Here is a 17874-nt window from a genome sequence, read left to right on the forward strand (position 1 = left end):
AAATCACCAAAATACTGGTTTCAGCAACTACAAAATATTTTTGAAGGCTAGTACTGAAAGCCATTGGTATTTTCCTTAGCTTGAAATCAAAATTCTTCCCTCCTTCTGGATTTCCCTACAGCATTCGTAACTCTACCACTTTAGTGGATGCTGTTAGTAAAACATCTGGCATCATTCATTTTTTAAATATTATCAGCATTGTTGGTTAATCACTGATTTCTTTTCATGATATAGACCAGCCTTGTATGTTGGTAAAATAACCAAAGACCCTCCCCCAGAAATCGATAGTGCCACCTGGGAGCTGGGAAGGCACCACACAGGACACTGCTTTACCCCTCTGGAAAAGGCTTGGCATCCTGTGCATTTCCCGCACAACATTTTGCTAGACTGTTATTCAGAAATCAGTTTACACATGAATATGTGTAATTCATCTTTCAAGTATGATTTAGCAAACTATAAGTACACCATATATTTAAAACTAATATAGAAACCAAGAAGTCTGCCCTCCACTTGGAATAAAAAGTGTCTTATTCCCTATATTTCGCAGACATCTAAGTCTAGGTATGTAATCATTTCTGACATTTCACTGTCTCAAAGTTCATTAATTATGTCTAGACTGTTTTTCTTCAAATAATCAAACTCTTTATCCTGATTTATACTGTGAGTAGGTGGTTAATCTTCAGATTTTAATTGCAATTTGACCACATATCTTAATCTAATTTATTGTCTCACAAAGACATTTCATATACAGGGTGTCCCGAAAAAAAATTGTATACACACTGTAACAGTTGTCAGCTCAATTTTGAAAAAGAAATGTTTTTAATAAACACTGCCTTAATAATTATTCAAAGTGTGTATGTACATTTTGGGGGGGACACCCTATATTTTATTTAAAGGTAGAACTAGAGGCAGCTAATTTTTCCATTATAAATCTTCAGTTTAGACTTGACATTTTCCTTCAGATTTTTAAATATAAATCCTGTCACCCTATTACCTAGAATCCTAAGAGTTGTTAAAATACCTATTCAAGTATAAGAGACTTACAAAGTGAGCACATCCATGTAATCACTACCAAGATCAAAACATAGACTGTTACTGGCAGCCAAGAAGCTCGCCCTCTTCATAGCCCAAGTCATGAACAGCCCTCCCAGAAGTAACCATTATCTTGACTTCCATTTACATAGATTAATTTTGTGTATTTTTAAGTCTTTTGTAAATATCATTGTACAATACATAGTCATTGGCTTTTTGCCTTCAACATTAAGCTTCTGAGATTCAATCATCTTATGTTTGGCAGTAACTCATTTTTTCTCAGTGCTGCATATTATTCCATTGTATGAATCCACCAACTTTTACATGTCCATTTTACTGGAAAATTACCTTTAGGTATTTCCAGTTTGAGATTATTAACATATGCTGCTATGAAAATCCATTTATGTTTTTGGTACACATGTGTGTGCATTTGTTCCTCTTGGGTGTATACTTAAGAAGTGAAATTGTTGAATCAAATGGTAAGCGTATGTTCACTTTTATTAGATACTACTAAACAATTTTCCAAGTAGTTCTATGTTAAACCCCCACCAGCAGTGTATGAGAGCACCAGTGGTTCTACCTCCTCAGCAACTCTTAGTATTGTCAGTCTTTTGTTTTAGTCACTCTAGTGTATATATAATAGTATCTCATTTTGACATTGCAGTTTTAACTTCCATTTCCCTGGAAAACAATAAGGTTGAGCACATTATTGTTTGCCTTTTGGCTATTTGGATATCTTTATGTGTGTGTGAGAAGGAGTACATTTTGTTAACTGAGCTGTCTCTTTTTTTCCATTAAGTTGTAGGATTTTTTTTATATATATTCTGGACATAAGACTTTTGTCAGATATACATATTAAAATGTCCTTTCCCAATCAATGATTAGTATTTTCACTTTCTTAATATAATCCTTGAATGAACAACAGTTTTTTAATTCAGGTTAAGTCTGATATTTCCATTTTATTCTTTATCATGAGAGTTTTTAATATTCTATAAAGAAATCTTTGCTCACAGCAAGGTAATAAAGGTATTCTCTCACATTCTGTTCTGCTTTCGGCACTTACACTTATAATCTACCAGAAATAGATTTCTGTGTATGCTACAGAGCAGGGGCCAAGGGTCCTTTTTCTTCAAATGGGTATTCAAATGACCCAGCACCATTTATTGAAAATGCTATCCTTTTTCCACCAGACTAGAGTGTCATTTTTTTAATGTATACAATATGATGTTTGAATATATGCACATACCTACATCACCAACAATCACCATAATCAAGGTAATAAACATACCCATCATCTCCAAAAGTTTCCTCCTGCCACCCTTTTTTGTGTGGTAAAAACACTTAACTTGAAATTTACTCTCTTAAGAAATTTTTCAATGCACATACAGTATTGTTAACTCTAGGTACTACACTGTACATCAGAACTCTAGAATTTATTTATCTTGCAATACTTACACTATATACCTATTGAACAATAACTCCATATTTTCCCCTCTCCCCAGCCCTTGGACACCACCATTCACTCCTGCTTCTGTGAGTTTAGCTGTTTTAGACACCCGTTATAAATGGAATCATGCAGTATTTGTCCTTCTGCAACTGGCTTCTTTCACTTAGCATAATGTCCTCCAGGCTCATCCATGTTATCACATGTAGCAGAATTCCAGCAAAGATTTTAAGTAAAAATATTTCCTCTCAGAAGGTAACTGCAATATGAAGACAAAAGAAGAGGCAGGAGAAAGAGCAGGGAGGGAGAGGGGGAGGAGGGAAGAGGGGGGAGGAGGGGAGAGGAAGGAGGGGGGGAGAGAAGAGGAAAGGAGGGAGGAGGAGAAGAGGGAGGGGAGGAAGGAGAGGGGGAGAGGAGGGAGGGGAAAAGGAGGGAAGGGGAGAGGAGGGAGGGGAGGGGGAGGAGAGGGAGGAGGGAAGGGAGGAGGAAGGGGGAGGGGAGGGAGGGGGAGGAGGATGGGAGGGAGGAGGGGAGGGATCGGGGAGGGGGAGGGGGAGGAAGAGCGGTTCAATCACCTAACAGTCTAGCAAATACATTAACATATGGAGAAAAGACACCCAATTTCGTATGTCAAATTTCATACTAGAAATACCCCTTCCTAAAACCTTTCTGCCTCATACCAATCTTTCGCACTGTTGCAAAGCAATCTTTTTGAAACCAAACTCTAAATATTTTACAACCCTGTTGAACACTCTTGCTCACCGTTTCCTACCAAACAGAATTTCCAATTAATCAACATGTCATGCAATGCCTATCATAATTTGCCCCAGACTATTTTTAAACTAATACAATAAGTATGATATTTAGTAAGGTGGGAAACATGATACAATGCTAAACATAAAAACTATAAAAATGTAACCTATGATATATTACAATTTAGTAAATGTATTTCAACTTAAATACAGCCCAAATGCCTTTCTCCAGTTTTTGTTTTTGTTTTTGTTTTTGTTCTTAGGATTTTTGAATTCAAACATTGATATTGTGCTGACATAGCAAACCACACATTTAGTCACAAATTTTGAGACATTCAATTCACAGAAGAGTTTGGCAAAATAATACTGGCATTATTGTTCTTCACTTTCATCCTCGATGCAATTTGTTGTGAAAGTGACCTTTACACATTGCAGTTTTTACCAGGAGACTCCCTTAGATGCAAAATTGCTTCCACCTGAGGCAAAGCCCACTGAATCTTACTATTATAACATGATAAAGGGTTGGTAGTTAAAATGCCCTTTGTCTTTGTCACTTTGTTTTCCCCCTCAATATCACCACCTTTAGAAGATTGCTCTTTTCTTGTTTTGTTTGCTTTTTTTTATAGGATCATTGCTTAATCTCATTATTATTATTTTAGGTATATAAAATCCTCTAAGTAAAATAGATTTTCATAACGTATAGGAAGAAAAATTATTTTTCCTCTACCATACTAGCTTTTTTACTGTGATCCTCACACCCCTCCAATACAAGACAGATTAATAGGAGAGAAACAAACAAGTATAATGATAGGTTGCTTCCTGTATAGATGGGAGATGCCAGGGAAACTGAGAAACTCCCTGAGATGGCCATGGTGGGAGGAAGAATCTCCTCTGCCATCCTATGTTCTTTCAGCTGGCCTAATAATTAAGTCTACATGAAACAGGTTAACAAGGGAAAATAACCAAATTTAATTACATATGTGCATATGGGAACCCCATAAGTGTGAGAGAGTCGGAGACTCTATATACATGAAAGGTTCTGAAAGCTAAAATGAGGTATATATAAGCATGCTGAACTAAGGATGAGATAAGGGACCTTGGGGCTTTAGAGGGGAGGAATGTCATTGCAGGATGAGAAGAGCATGAGTTCATTAAATAGGCAGGTCAAAAGGTTATCTCACCCAGCCAGCATGGCTCAGTGGTTGAGCATCGACCTAAAATCCAGAAGATCTCAGTTTGATTCCCAGTCAACACACATGCACATGCCCAGGTTGTGGGCTCAATCCCCTGTAGGGGGCGTGCAGGAGGCAGCTGATCAATGACTCATCATTGATGTTTCTATCTCTCTCTCTCTCCCTCTCCTTTCCTCACTCTGAAATCAATAAAGGTATATTTTTTAAAAAGGTTATCTCTGATAATCCTGTGTAATGAGCAAGTTCCCTAATTTAAATTCATCTAGGTATTTAAGGTGGGGCAGAAGATTCTTTTGAGCCCTCACCATCTAGGTTGCCTTTAGCTCAAAATAATATGCATACCACAGAGGCACATCTTGGTTCTGAACCCCTACAGCCCCAAGTCACCACCTAAATACCATCTCCAGCTAAGACCAAAAATAAATAAATAAATAAATAAATAAATAAATAAATAAATAATAAATAAATAAATATAAATAAAGATGTAGAGGGGTGAGGGAGCCAGTTATGGAGGCTATAAAAAAAAGCACAGTAGTAAATATATGGTTATGCAGATTTAAGTCTCTGCCTTCTTCATTGATAAGAGTTTCTAAAGATTTGGTCATCCTACTCTGCCTGGCACAGAGAGGGTTACACCCTTACAAATAGAGATTTCCTTTATAAATGCAAATGTCTCTTACAAAGGGATAACTACTACAAAGTTTTCATTCCTTAAAAAATAATCTACCAAAAATAATCCTTATGCCAAAGAGACATACTTTCCGGTGGCAAATTCTACTCCCCTTCAATAACTTTCAAGTGTGACTACACAGTTTATTTTGTTATTAATATTAAAAAAAGAGGGGTTTTTTTCATTAATATTAATATTTTTTATTAATATTAAAAAACAGGGTTACTTTTAATAAAAAGTGTTTATCACCCTGGCTGGTGTGGCTCAGTTCGTTGGGCATCCCATGCACTGAAAGGTTGCCAGTTCGATTCCAAGTCAGGGCACATGCCCAGGTTGGGAGCGTACAGGAGGCAGCCAATTGATGTTCTGCTTTCACATCGATGTTTCTCTCTCTCTCTCTCCTTCTCCCTTCCTCTCTCTCTAAAAATCTTTTTTTAAAAGTGTTTATCATATTGACTAGCACTCATTTTTAATCCTATTCATGTACCCACAAGCTTTTACTCTGTAGGTATTTTCCCCATTACATTAAGCTTAATTTCATAAGAAACATGTTTTTTCAACATTCCAAGAATGTTTGCTTATAATCTAAAATGTGTACATATAAACTAAGGGTTATCTATAAATAAATCTAGGAACAAACTTCAAGGCCCTTCTGTAAGTGATGTGTCAGTCAAGATTTTCTGTTTATTTGAAAGAGAGAGAATCATAATGGAAAGCAAGCCAGTAGAATTGTGACTTTAATCAGGGCAGCTCAGGGAATAGAAGGAAGGACCACAGGATGGGCAGTTCCAGGATCCCCAGAAATGTTCCTGGATGCTTCCCCATTTTTCCCTTAGGGAGCTCCTAGTACCACTATGAAGGACCCATCACCTCCCATTTTTTAACTCCTCAGGCAGTTCCCACCCCCAGACTCTTCCCCTTGCAAAGATTCCACCTTTTCCAACCAGATCTTTATCAACACTTCTCTACTTGAGCTTCCTCTCTCCTTGCACCTAAAGGTCAATGCAATAATCTTCCTACATTCCTCCTCCCTGAAAAAGTTCCTCCCGTGATGATGGGCATGCCCAACTGAAAACTATGTCACAGGTAAAACGAAGACTTAACCACACAGTTATTGAGTGATGGAATAATCATTTAAGTATACAGTTATGGAGTGACAATATGTGATGACATTGAGCTAGGGCCAGAGGATAAAATAGAAAGTAACCACAGGTGTTCAACAGTTCAGTGCGGGAGAGAAACATTAATTAAATTAGTACAAAACAAGGTTGGAGTAGGGCCTGCTCTATTGTCCTCCAATATAATTTCTTTGTCTTCCATCATAATTTTTTTAAAAATATGTTTGTATTGATTTTAGAGAGAGAGGAAGGGAGAGGGAGAGAGAGAAACATCGATGAGAGAGAGAGACATCGATCAGCTGCCTCCTGCATCCCCACTACTGGGGATTGAGCCCGAAACCCGGGCAGGTGCCCTGACTGGGAATCAAACCAGGGACCTCTTGGTTCATGGGTCGATGCTCAACCTCTGAGCCACACCTGTTGGGCCATGATAAGTGAGTTTTTATTTGAGCAGAACAAACACTATGTTGACCAGACTGCCTTGCAGGTGGAAGTTGCCTCACTATAAAGGAGAGAAGGGTTTGCTCTCCTCTTCTTTCCTTCTTCCTGGTGGCCAACATGTGTGCATGATGTCTCTCTAGGCGGTGCACAGGGGGGCTGTGTGCCCGGGGTGGCTGAGCAACAGGATAGAAGGAGCTCTGCCCTTGGATGACCTCATGGACCAAAGCTGTTCAGCCAGCCCTGGCACTGTTACCCACACACTATTATGCCTAAGAGAAATAAGCTTCCCTTTTGTTTAAACCATTGTTATTTAAAGTCTCTATTATATGAAAGAGGGATGAATATATTAGTATGTATTTTCAGACTGTAATAAATTCTGTGAGACATGGAAACGAGGACTCTGACCTAGTTAGAAAGAAGCACCTACTGCCAATGAAGTACCAGGCACTATTCTAGGCAATAGGCATACACAATGAATAAGAAAAAGTTATTGTCCTCAAGAACGTACATTTTAGTACATAAAAAGGCAATCAATTCATTAATAAATGGGTAAACATAGAATAAGTAGTGATAATGCTGCAAAGAAAAACAAAGCATAGGAGGGGAAAGCAAGAGACAGGGTGCCATTTGAAATAAGGTGTTCAAGGAAGACCTCTTGGAGGCGGCATGCCCTTGGGCAGAGACCTGGATGAAGTGCGTGATGAGCCTGGGGACAGTCTGGGGAAATGGTGTCCAGGAAGGGGGAACGGGCAGGGCACCGACTCTGCTAGAGACAGAGAGCTTGAAATGTGAGAGGAACAATAAAAGGGCCAGCATGACTGAGCAGTAGGAGATCAGCTTTCAATAATGTAGCAAATGAAACTTCGCTGAGCACATTCTATTTTGTCAGCTCCTTGGCACCAAAGGTTTGCTACCTTGAAAATAATTGCTTAGAGAAACAGAAGAATACCATATAGAAGACTATTTTATACTGACTTTAACTGCAAATCATAAATGATGATAAATTGCTAAATAATGTACAGACTCCGCCTTGACATGCTGCCATTATTATTTCGCTTTACACGTAATATTGTGGCACAGGTTGAATGAAGTGTGTCATTCAAAGCGAAGTGTGTCATTCAACATGTAAGTGCCTAAGGGTCAACCTTCTGTGTTTCCTTCCTCCAGATCTCTCCAGGTTTTAGCTGGTTTAGTCATGAAAACAAAAAGCACGTTCCTTCCAAATGCCATGGAAGATAAGTCATCTATTTTCAAGAGACACCGATAAAGGCATTATTTAGGAGAAAACCCAGGATGCATAACGCAGGTGCAAGGGTTTTTATACCCAGTTTCTTGGGGCACTGAGGTCCCAGCTGAAGCAGTGGTGAACCCAGAGTCCCTAGCGAGCAACTATTCCAGACGACTTCGGGGGTGGGATGCTTAAGCTGTCTCCTCTTTCTGCACACTATTCTCTCACTTCCCCTCCACTCCCCACTGCCAACAAATTGCAGTAAATTAGAGAATTCCCAGATAACAAAACAAAACAAAAAAAGAGCTTTAGCAAAAATCTTTGGCTACATATGACATTCACAAAATTGAGAATAGTGCATGGATTTTTTGAATTAGGTTTTTAACATAATTTTTACTAAAAGTGTTTTCAAGAATTCTCTGTAAGATACATTTCTTCAAGTATTCTGCCTAGAGCAAAATTTGAGGAGGTAGTAACTGCACACAATATTGCTGCCTGCACGCTACACCCTGCTTCCACCTGAAAGCGCCTGGGGACCATGCGGAAGGCTCCTACGGAGCACAGGGGTCATTCAGACCACAGCTCGCATTGTACCCTGGCAGTGCTTCTGCAAGCAACACAGTTATCACAATCACAAATAATCAGGAAAGGGTGCTTAGACGTTAAACAGTAGGAGAGTTTTTAGAAATAAAAGTCTTGATGCAAAAGTTAATATCATTTCATCTTGAAAAATATATGGTGTGAAAGCTGACATAAATGGAGCCATGTTAAAATGAGGGGGTTTCTGCCGGAATCAATCTTCCTGGATAGATAGTCTCTGTGATCTCAAGTTTAAAACCCTGTGGCTTTTCACTTTACCTTATTATTTTTAGGTTAATAAAGGATTAAAACTTATTGGTGAATTAATCGGCCCCAGGGATTTATTTTTCAATAAGAGGAACTTCCAATGCAGTTCCTTTCAACTCCTCGCTAAAGTACCCAAAGGCAGAAAAAAATATCAATACCCAAAACCACAAAGAAAAATATAACTATCAGGCATCTAACACCATAATCTTGGAGGGATTGGCAATTGCAAGGCTGCTAGGACTAAGTTTAGAAAAACAATTCAGAATTCAGCAAATGACATACACTGGCTTCAATTTATGGGAAAATAAAAAGGCTACCTCAAAATATAGGCAGCAAAACATTTGTCCTTCCAAACTACCTACGCTCCTGACTCAGAAAACTAGAGATTCTGTCAATCAGAAAACTGTTCTCCCCTCCCTTTCAGGCGCCGAGGGCTGCAAAGCCGCCCAGCCTCGCTTCCATATCTCTCTATTCAGACAGATCCCAGGTCACAGTCAGAGCATAAAATTGGTAGGGACTCTGGGGGCTGGTAAAACCCAGAGAACTCTCATAATTATATCCACGCGTACAGCGCTGTGGTCACCATCCTCATTAAGATCAGAAAGAAGGAAGTTCATGTCTTTATTCACAGATTACACTGCCATGGAAAGAGGCATTCTCGCACATTCTACCAAAAATCCACTAAATCAATGAGTGAGTTTTCCAATGTAACTGCACCAAAACGCTGAATACTCAAATCAGTTGTATTTCTATAGATGATTAATTAATGATTAAAAATGACATTTTAAAATATTATTTATAATAGAAGCGCCAAACCACAAATTTCAACAAAACGTGCAAGAACTCAACCCTGAAAATTATACATTATTGGGAAAAACTAAAAAAGGCTAGATAAGTGGAAAGTTATATCACGTTAACAGATGAGAAGACACAGTATCGTTCAGATATCAATTCTCCCTAAATCGGATCTCCAGATTTAATGCTGCCCAGGTCAAAACACTATAAGGCTTTTTGTCAAAACCATCAACCCAATGCTAAATTTATATGGAAATGCGAAGTACCTGGATACTCGGTAACATGAGAAAAATATTGTTAGATGTTACTAAAAACGTTGTGCTTGTCATGCAGCGTTATTGTGGAAATAGTTAGCTACACAGAAATCCGCAGGAAAGTGGCTGTGGCCTAGAGCAGTAACGGGCTGGAGGCTGAGGAAACAGGCGAGCAGATGTCAGGGGGCATCCAGAGTGCGGAATGACGGGGAAACCGCGAGAGGGCGATGGGGAGGGCAGAAACTTATTTCAAGACATTGCCTACAGCCCTGGCCGGGTGGCTCAGTCGGTTAGAGCGGGGTCCCGCTACGCCAAGGTTGCGGGTTCGATCCCTGATCAGGGCACAGACAAGAACCAACCAATGATGCATAAATAAGTGGAACAAAAACAGTCAGTGTTTCTCTCTTTCCTCCCTCTCTCTAAAATCAACAAATAGAAATCTTTTAAATAAAAAAATTAAAATGTTACCTATAATAACTTAAAGGACAATAAATATACCTAATGAATTCATAACCTTGAGCAAGCAGTGCCCAGGTACAACGCCAGGAGCGCCTGCAGGCTCATGCCAGCCACACGTGACAGAGCCGCAAGAGAATGAACCTTGGCTAAAACCGGCCAGAATGCCTACATTTTGAGAAATTTTGAAAGCTCGAGAACTGTAGCACTTGCTGCACTGGAAAGTAAAACTGTCATCTACAGTTTATATCTCTATGTATACTCATAATTTCTGGCCTATAAATTCTTCGTTCCTTTCTCATAATCTTCCCTTCTTTTACTTACAAAATACTGACCATAGATATGTTTTGCTTAGATTTCCACAGTGTAGCCAAACTTTGTGCCATTAAAATTAATAGGGTTGCATTATATTCACTGATTTGAAAAAGTGTGACAATAAATTAATTGGAAAAAAAAGATGTCCAAAAGTTAATATGCTAAGATCTCGTTTTTGTTAAAAATAAAATACATCTTATAGACATTAAGACATCTTATAGAGGACATTACCAGATAACATACATCATAGTATTTCTTTTTTTAATTTTTTTTATTTTTCAGTTACAGTCAACAGTCAATATTATATCAGTTTCAGGTGTGCAGCATAGTGGTTAGACATTTATATAACTTATGAAGTGATCCCCCATAAGTCTAGTACCCACCTGGCACCGCACAGAGTTACACAATATTATTGGCATACTCCTTAGTTGTATTTTACATCCCATGGCTATCTTGTAACTATCGATTTGTACTTCTTAATCCCTTCATCTTTTTCACCAGCCTCCCAACCCCACTCCCATCTGACAACTATCACTTTGTTCTCTGTTATCTGCGTATCTTAGTATTTCACTGGTGATCTCTGGATGGTTGGTGGTAAATGGAGGCATTTCTTTTTATTTTTGCTTACTGCATTTTCAAATTTTTAAATATAAACATGCTTTGATTCTGGAATTAGCAAAGCAACAATGAAAAAGAAAGTCAGATTTTGATTGAGAAAAGATGAAATTATGAAGACTTGAAATCTTAAGTAATGCATGCTTTTTCCTGTAGCCCAGCTATACATTGTGAAAAGTAAGTTTCTTTGCAAAAAAAACAAAAGAAAATGGCGATGAAGAAAGCAACACCCGGCACGTATTAATTAGCCTGTAACTGCACATTGCTGATAAGGACTATTAAATGTAAAACTTGTTTCTCAGTAAAGCCACTACTGTGTTTTTTAAGATAACACCTGAATAATAAATTTCCTACTCCCAAGACCAAGATGGCCAATTAGTGTTCAACCGCATTTATTTTCATATTTGAATCAGCCAAATTGCCCACAGCATATTGTTCCAGGACTATAATCAACATGCAGCAATTGTTATAGTTAGATTGAATCCTTGATAAACAGAAACATTCCTAAAAATAAACAAGAACTCTATTTCTATCTTAAATTTAAAAGTTTATTATCAATTTTTCCAAAATCATTATCCCAAAAAATTAGAATGCATTTATCCTAATAGTGATTTTTTAAAAATATAATTAGAACAAATTCTCATGGCAAAATCTAAAAATTATATATTTAAATTCTAAAATCCATGACCACAAGGCAAGCAGCTGACACTTCTTGACTGAGTAAAATATCAGAATCAGCCCAAGCACCAAATACCATGAAGGTGACTTAACTATTGCCTGCTGTAATAAAAAATAATAATAATTTTTAAAATGCTAGCTCTCAGTCACGTTGCAGCTCAGGCTTCCTTGGTATGCGGCTCCCTTGGTCAAACAGCCCGGCTTTTAGCGTCAGTGCACAGGAGGTGCGGCTGGGAGACAGCGCAGGACTGCGAGGGGCCGGGGTGGCTGCTTCCTTGGAGGTCACTGCATGCGAGCCGCACTCCAGCGCTGGGGCACAGGGGCTCCGTGAGAAGGACCCCAGGGAGACTCAGAGGGGGACCGCAGCACCCAAGGTGACTATTAGGGACCCTTGTAAACAGCCCACAGGCCTGGAGTCTCCCTACACAGGAGTTTTGCTAGAAAATGTTTCCTAAATAGTCAAAGTCTGATGACCTGGAACTCCCAAATTTTCAACAATTTGTGACTTTAGTTTTCACCGCTTCACTCTGTAACCCTGACAAGACAAGTTGCTTAAGTGTTAGGTATTCTTTACATTTGGAAGCAGCCAACAGTGAAGGAAAGACTCTCTAGTATTATACACTGTGTGTCCTAAGGCAAATCCTTTAAGATCTTTGAGTTTTAGTTTGCTGACCATTAAAATGTGAATAATTAAAAAATCTTACTTAGTGTACCAAGTGTTAGAAAGAATCAAGCTAGTACCAAAAATCACATCATCGAATGCATTTTAAAATTTATTTTCTTTCTTATGAACCTCAGAATTCTAAGAACATGTGATAATTTCCACATGTAAACTCATATCGGACCCAGGAAGATGCTTATGGGTTTGATAATTTCTCAAAAAAAATATTTTGTAACTAAAAATTTAATAGAAATTCATGAGATATTGTGAAATCCAAGTTATTAAAATTAGTAGCAGTGTGGTGTGTGTATGTTTATATGTTTATATTAGAATCTTGTCTATGTTTGGAAAGGTTCACAAAAATGTGACAGTGTTTTGCTGTGGGATATAAAACAACACAGGACTTCTAATGTTGACTCTTCCATTTGACCCAGGTGAAAGTGTTTCTATTAGAAGTAAAATGTTGTAGAACAGCAAATGAAAAAACAAATTTTAAAAGGAGGTCATTCTTTTAAAGTAACCTGAATTGGATTTGACTTAAGTGAGAGGTTTTAGACAAGATTAATGCCAGTTTTTTAAGAGTGCTATGTCATCGTGCTATTAAAACTCTTCTATTGAGTGTTTCCATGGTCTATAAAATAAAAAATACAATTCTTAGTTGTTATTAGTGGACTTTTAAAAAATATGCCATTATAGGGGAAAGCAGCTGGCAGTATGTGCTTTCAGAAATAAATGCTTTACTGGGAAAAGTAGGGTAAGAGAAGGGTAAATATATTTTGACCTTAGAAATACGTATACCTACCCCCTTTTCTAGTTAAAGTGCCAACAACTATATATTTTAAAAGCATTTTTCCCCTTCCATGCAATTAACTTTTCAAATTTCTAAGGTGAGCAAAGATGAACACATAGATGAAGAAATAAATACAAAATGTCATTTGAATAACCAATTTATCTAACTAGGAAAGCAAAATAAATTGGCACACACTTAAGTTCTAAGAAGAAAACCTGAAAGAATTTTCTAGCAACTAAAAAGGTGAATAAAAATTAACACTAATGTTCAAATTAGGTTGAAAAAGATTATCATTTTGTAAGCTATGTGAATGTCGAATCACTATATTGTAAGCCAGAAACTAATCTTACATGTCAACTATTCTTTTACATAAATTAGGTTTTCATAATATAGGATGCTTTCTCTATTCTTTAGTTAATATAAAATTATTTCTATGGGTTTTCATACGTAAGGAGCTCTGTTGCTCTTTTTAAGCATGTTTAAAAGGGGGGAGGGCTGTTTGATTCATTTTTTATTAATGTTTAATAATTAAAAGCATTAAACTATTAACTGTTTCCTGTAAACCATTTGGACAGGACCTCGTACATTTTGAGATGTGAAATTTTATGTTCATCTTCCCAAAGATCATGCAAACAGTTCTGAATTCTACTTTCAACTTATAATTATTTAGAAAAATATTTCCAATTTCCATTGGGATTTTATATTCTTTTATTGTTTGTTTTCTTAAACTTTAAGGCTATTGTCAAGTTTTACCATATCATTGTCATAAAATGCAGCATAGACTTTTTCAAATTTGTTATAATTTTTATTATGGTTCAGTATGTCATCAACTCATTACACATTCTCTAAGATTAAGAAGGTGCAATTCATTTATCTTGCATATAGCATTTGACAAATGTGTATTAACACACAGATTCAGATGTAGGTCTCAGACTCTCTAAATGCCGTTTTTATTTTATTTTTATTATATTCAATCTGTCAACAACTGCAGTATAAGAGAAGTCTCTTATTACTCTTTGAATCTGTCACTTTTCAAAATACATTTCTCGTGTCACTGGACTTGTCAATGGAATCAACAAATGCTCATCAATTTTATCGCTCTGTATAAAAATTAAATTCAGAATGGAAATTCCTTTTGGCCAATTTCATGACCAGGGCCTACCCCTGGACGAAAGGAGTCTGATCGCTTGACTAAAGCCCCCCAGACTGTGTCCAGTGAGGAGGCGTAATACCCCGCAAGGTATCAGCCCGCTGTTGGAAAGGAGAAATGGACACAGAGAGCAAACAGAAAAATAGGGCTCAGTAATAGCCAATACCCTAAGCAATCCCATCTGTTCTTTGAAAAATGAGATGAGAAATCCCTTAAAGTGATAGGAGCTACCTAGAGAAAATATACATGATGCATTTTCCTGGAGGCATAATTTTAATATTTGTCAGAAACATAAAAACTTTTTTATCAGCAAAACAAACATGATAATATAATAAACAAGAATTCCAGATTTGCGTGAATTTTCTAAATAAAACCTTTTAAAAGCATTTCTCTGTTTGTCATCAGTCACTCCGACCAGAGACTGAGCCCTAAGGCCTCCCAGGTAGAAATTCCTGCTCCCCAGCTACATCTTTAACAGAGTTCTCTTTTTCCCACAAGGGGGGATTTAGACAACTTATAAAAGTGACACTTGCAGTCCTGTGAGTCAAGGAATTCCTCTGAGTAGGCATATTCACCAGAATTCTGTTTTCTTTTTATACCCAGGTTTTCCTTCTCAATTCTACCATTTGCACTGACAGCTTACTTTTGCTATTGTTTTGCCCCTGTAGCCTCACTGATGCCCCCAGCTCTGCCTACAACCCACCTTCACTCTAGCCCAGGTCTCGGGGCCCTGTGCCACAGCCTGGCGCCAGCACCGGATTCCTGTTACCCAAGGGGGTGTATCAGTCATGAACATCCAGAACATCTAACACCTTCTTAAATACATCCACACTTCACATTGATGCCTGTTCTTGCAGTAGAGAGGTGTCTAACTTCTCTGTCATAAGTTGTGCCTTCCTTTAAAAAGCATAAGACCAACCCCAAGTCTCCTGGTCCTCTGCTTTAGGAAAATCTGTATGTACCTTTCATGATTTATGGACTTTGATAATATATCCCGTCATCTTTCATGTTACATGAATTTTAGTTTTTCCTTAACCTAGTCTCTTTAGGAGATGCTCCAGACTTCTGAAAAGCAAACCACAGGTCATCCATTCTTATGTCAGTGGAAATGGCACTATTCTTCCCAATGTATGTCTTAGCTTTCATAGTTCTTAGGTCCATGTTGCAGCTATAAACATTGCAGGGAGTGGAGAGCAAATGTCACATGGAACCGGATATATTTGCAATAAATTCCAGCACAATATATGCTCTCACTGGCACATATTTAATAAATGTTCTTAACCAACTTACTTAACTTCCCTCTTTCCCTTTTTTATTCTCATCTTTTATTCTCATGTAAAAGATGAGAATAATCCCATCTACCCTTCAGTGTTGTTTTCAGAATTATAATATATGTATCAAAGTAAATGTACTAAACATGTTGTAGTGTTACATATATCATAGCACAAAACCTGGAATATAGTCACTATCATCATAGTAGAATACAAAGTCCCCAGACATCAACACTGAATTTTTCCCATCAGTATCTCATACCATTGTCTGTAACATCACACCATTCTAATATACGTAGTCTGGCAGCTCCAATGCCCCATTGCTGGCTCAGGTCACCACCTGTCCTTGCTCCAGACTCATCGTCTATTACTTTGCTGAGACACCTGCCGAGCCCAGTGTGTTCCTCCACACAACCCATAGAACCAGAGCCACAGCTGCTTCATCCAGGATTGCTGCTTGTCACTACACACACACACACACACACACACACACACACACACACACACACAAGGGGTACAGAAGTGAACATTCTTGCCCTGCATGGAGCTCCTTAAGATTAGACCCTACATTATTGTTGCTTGAACCCGAAGGTATTTTGGATTTCCATCAGATCGTATGCATAATGAGAAATGCCTGGATCCTTTGGGTAGATTTTTTCAGAAACTGTCTCTGAGACAGATAATATTTTCATACTGAAGGTTTATTGAGAGTATAATAGGTACAGCACCAACAGGGATGTTCTGGAACCAATTTCTACCAACTTGCAAGAAGCAGTTATGTGCGTCTCTTCCAACTCTGAGCTCTATGGTGTCTTGATAGTTTAAAATTAGCCATGGTGGGATCTACATCTTGGAACTTGGCAAATGCAATGATAAGAGTGTCTTCCCTTCTGGAGAGTCCATTGTTGAACATTTACCAGAATACCACTGTCTGAAAGACAGAAGGAAAAGCCAGGACTAGATAGAAGAAGAAGGTGAACTACTTTAACTTGGTCTTCCCACCATCACTCTTACTCCACAGGCCAGGAAGCCAAAGTATTTGTTCTGCCAAATTTAAAGTACACCCATTCCAATTTTACATTTGGGGACTGGGTAATGACCACTGGTCCATGGTCCTTAGTGGACACACTCTTTAACAAACTTAAGGCCAGAACTTTATTACCTGGCCCACCTATGCTCTGATGCTAACCAAGGGATCATCGTGACCTGTAGGTGTCCAGGTATCAATATCAGCTTATACCCTATGTCCAGTAGTTCTTTGAACTATCTGAGTGTTCCCCTTTCCCAAGTAAATGACTAAATATCTGCTATTAAAATATCATCACCACAACTCCAGATTACCAGCAATGATGTACCTATTTCAGGCTCATGACATCTATTAGGGACTGTGATCTTTCATCCCTTATCACCTATAAGGAAATGAAGGAAGAGAAATTAAACAGAAGGAAAAAATGACCTAAGATGTATTGCAACAGAGGCCTCAGACAATTCCACAGGGATGAGTCTATAACCTTGACCAAGGCAGCTATCCTCTGCTGAGAGCAACTTCCAGAGAGAGATTCACCCCAAAATATTTGGTGCCAGTAGTGGTCCTAGGAAGCAGGCTCAGCTGTGAGTCACTGGCAGCCATTATTTTGGTAGCTGGGGATGGCCCTGAAGTGAGCAGTTTTGGCAACATTCTGCAGTGTTCATTTCACTGAATCCATTTAAACTAAGAGCCCCTACCCTATATGCAGAGCCATCCTCCTCCAAAGATCTTAAGGATCTGAGTTCAGCTTAGATCACAGTTTCCTTTTCTCAGCCTCCATCTTCTCGCATTAACTCTGAGGTTCTTTGTCAAGATTTCCCACCATACCATCCTCACAAAGGCTTCCAGAGATGCTTATATGTGCATAAACATTGACCAGTGTCACTTGGGTTTGTTTATTTGTTTTCCAAAAGGTTTCTAGACTACCATGTAATATGAATTAATTCAGAAAAATACCAAAGATGATGAAAATTTTCCAGCCCCACAAAGCTTATGTCAATGATGCTTTTGTAGGGCACCCTATTACAGTTATTATCACTGGGCCACTGTGGTAATCTTGAGTAATGATTGAAGATATTTTTATCTTTAGTAGATATTTAACTTACAAGATAAGTGGGGTGCACGCAGCAGGAGGTGA

Source organism: Miniopterus schreibersii (assembly GCF_964146895.1).
Source record: "Miniopterus schreibersii genome assembly, chromosome: 11".
Taxonomy (NCBI): domain Eukaryota; kingdom Metazoa; phylum Chordata; class Mammalia; order Chiroptera; family Miniopteridae; genus Miniopterus; species Miniopterus schreibersii.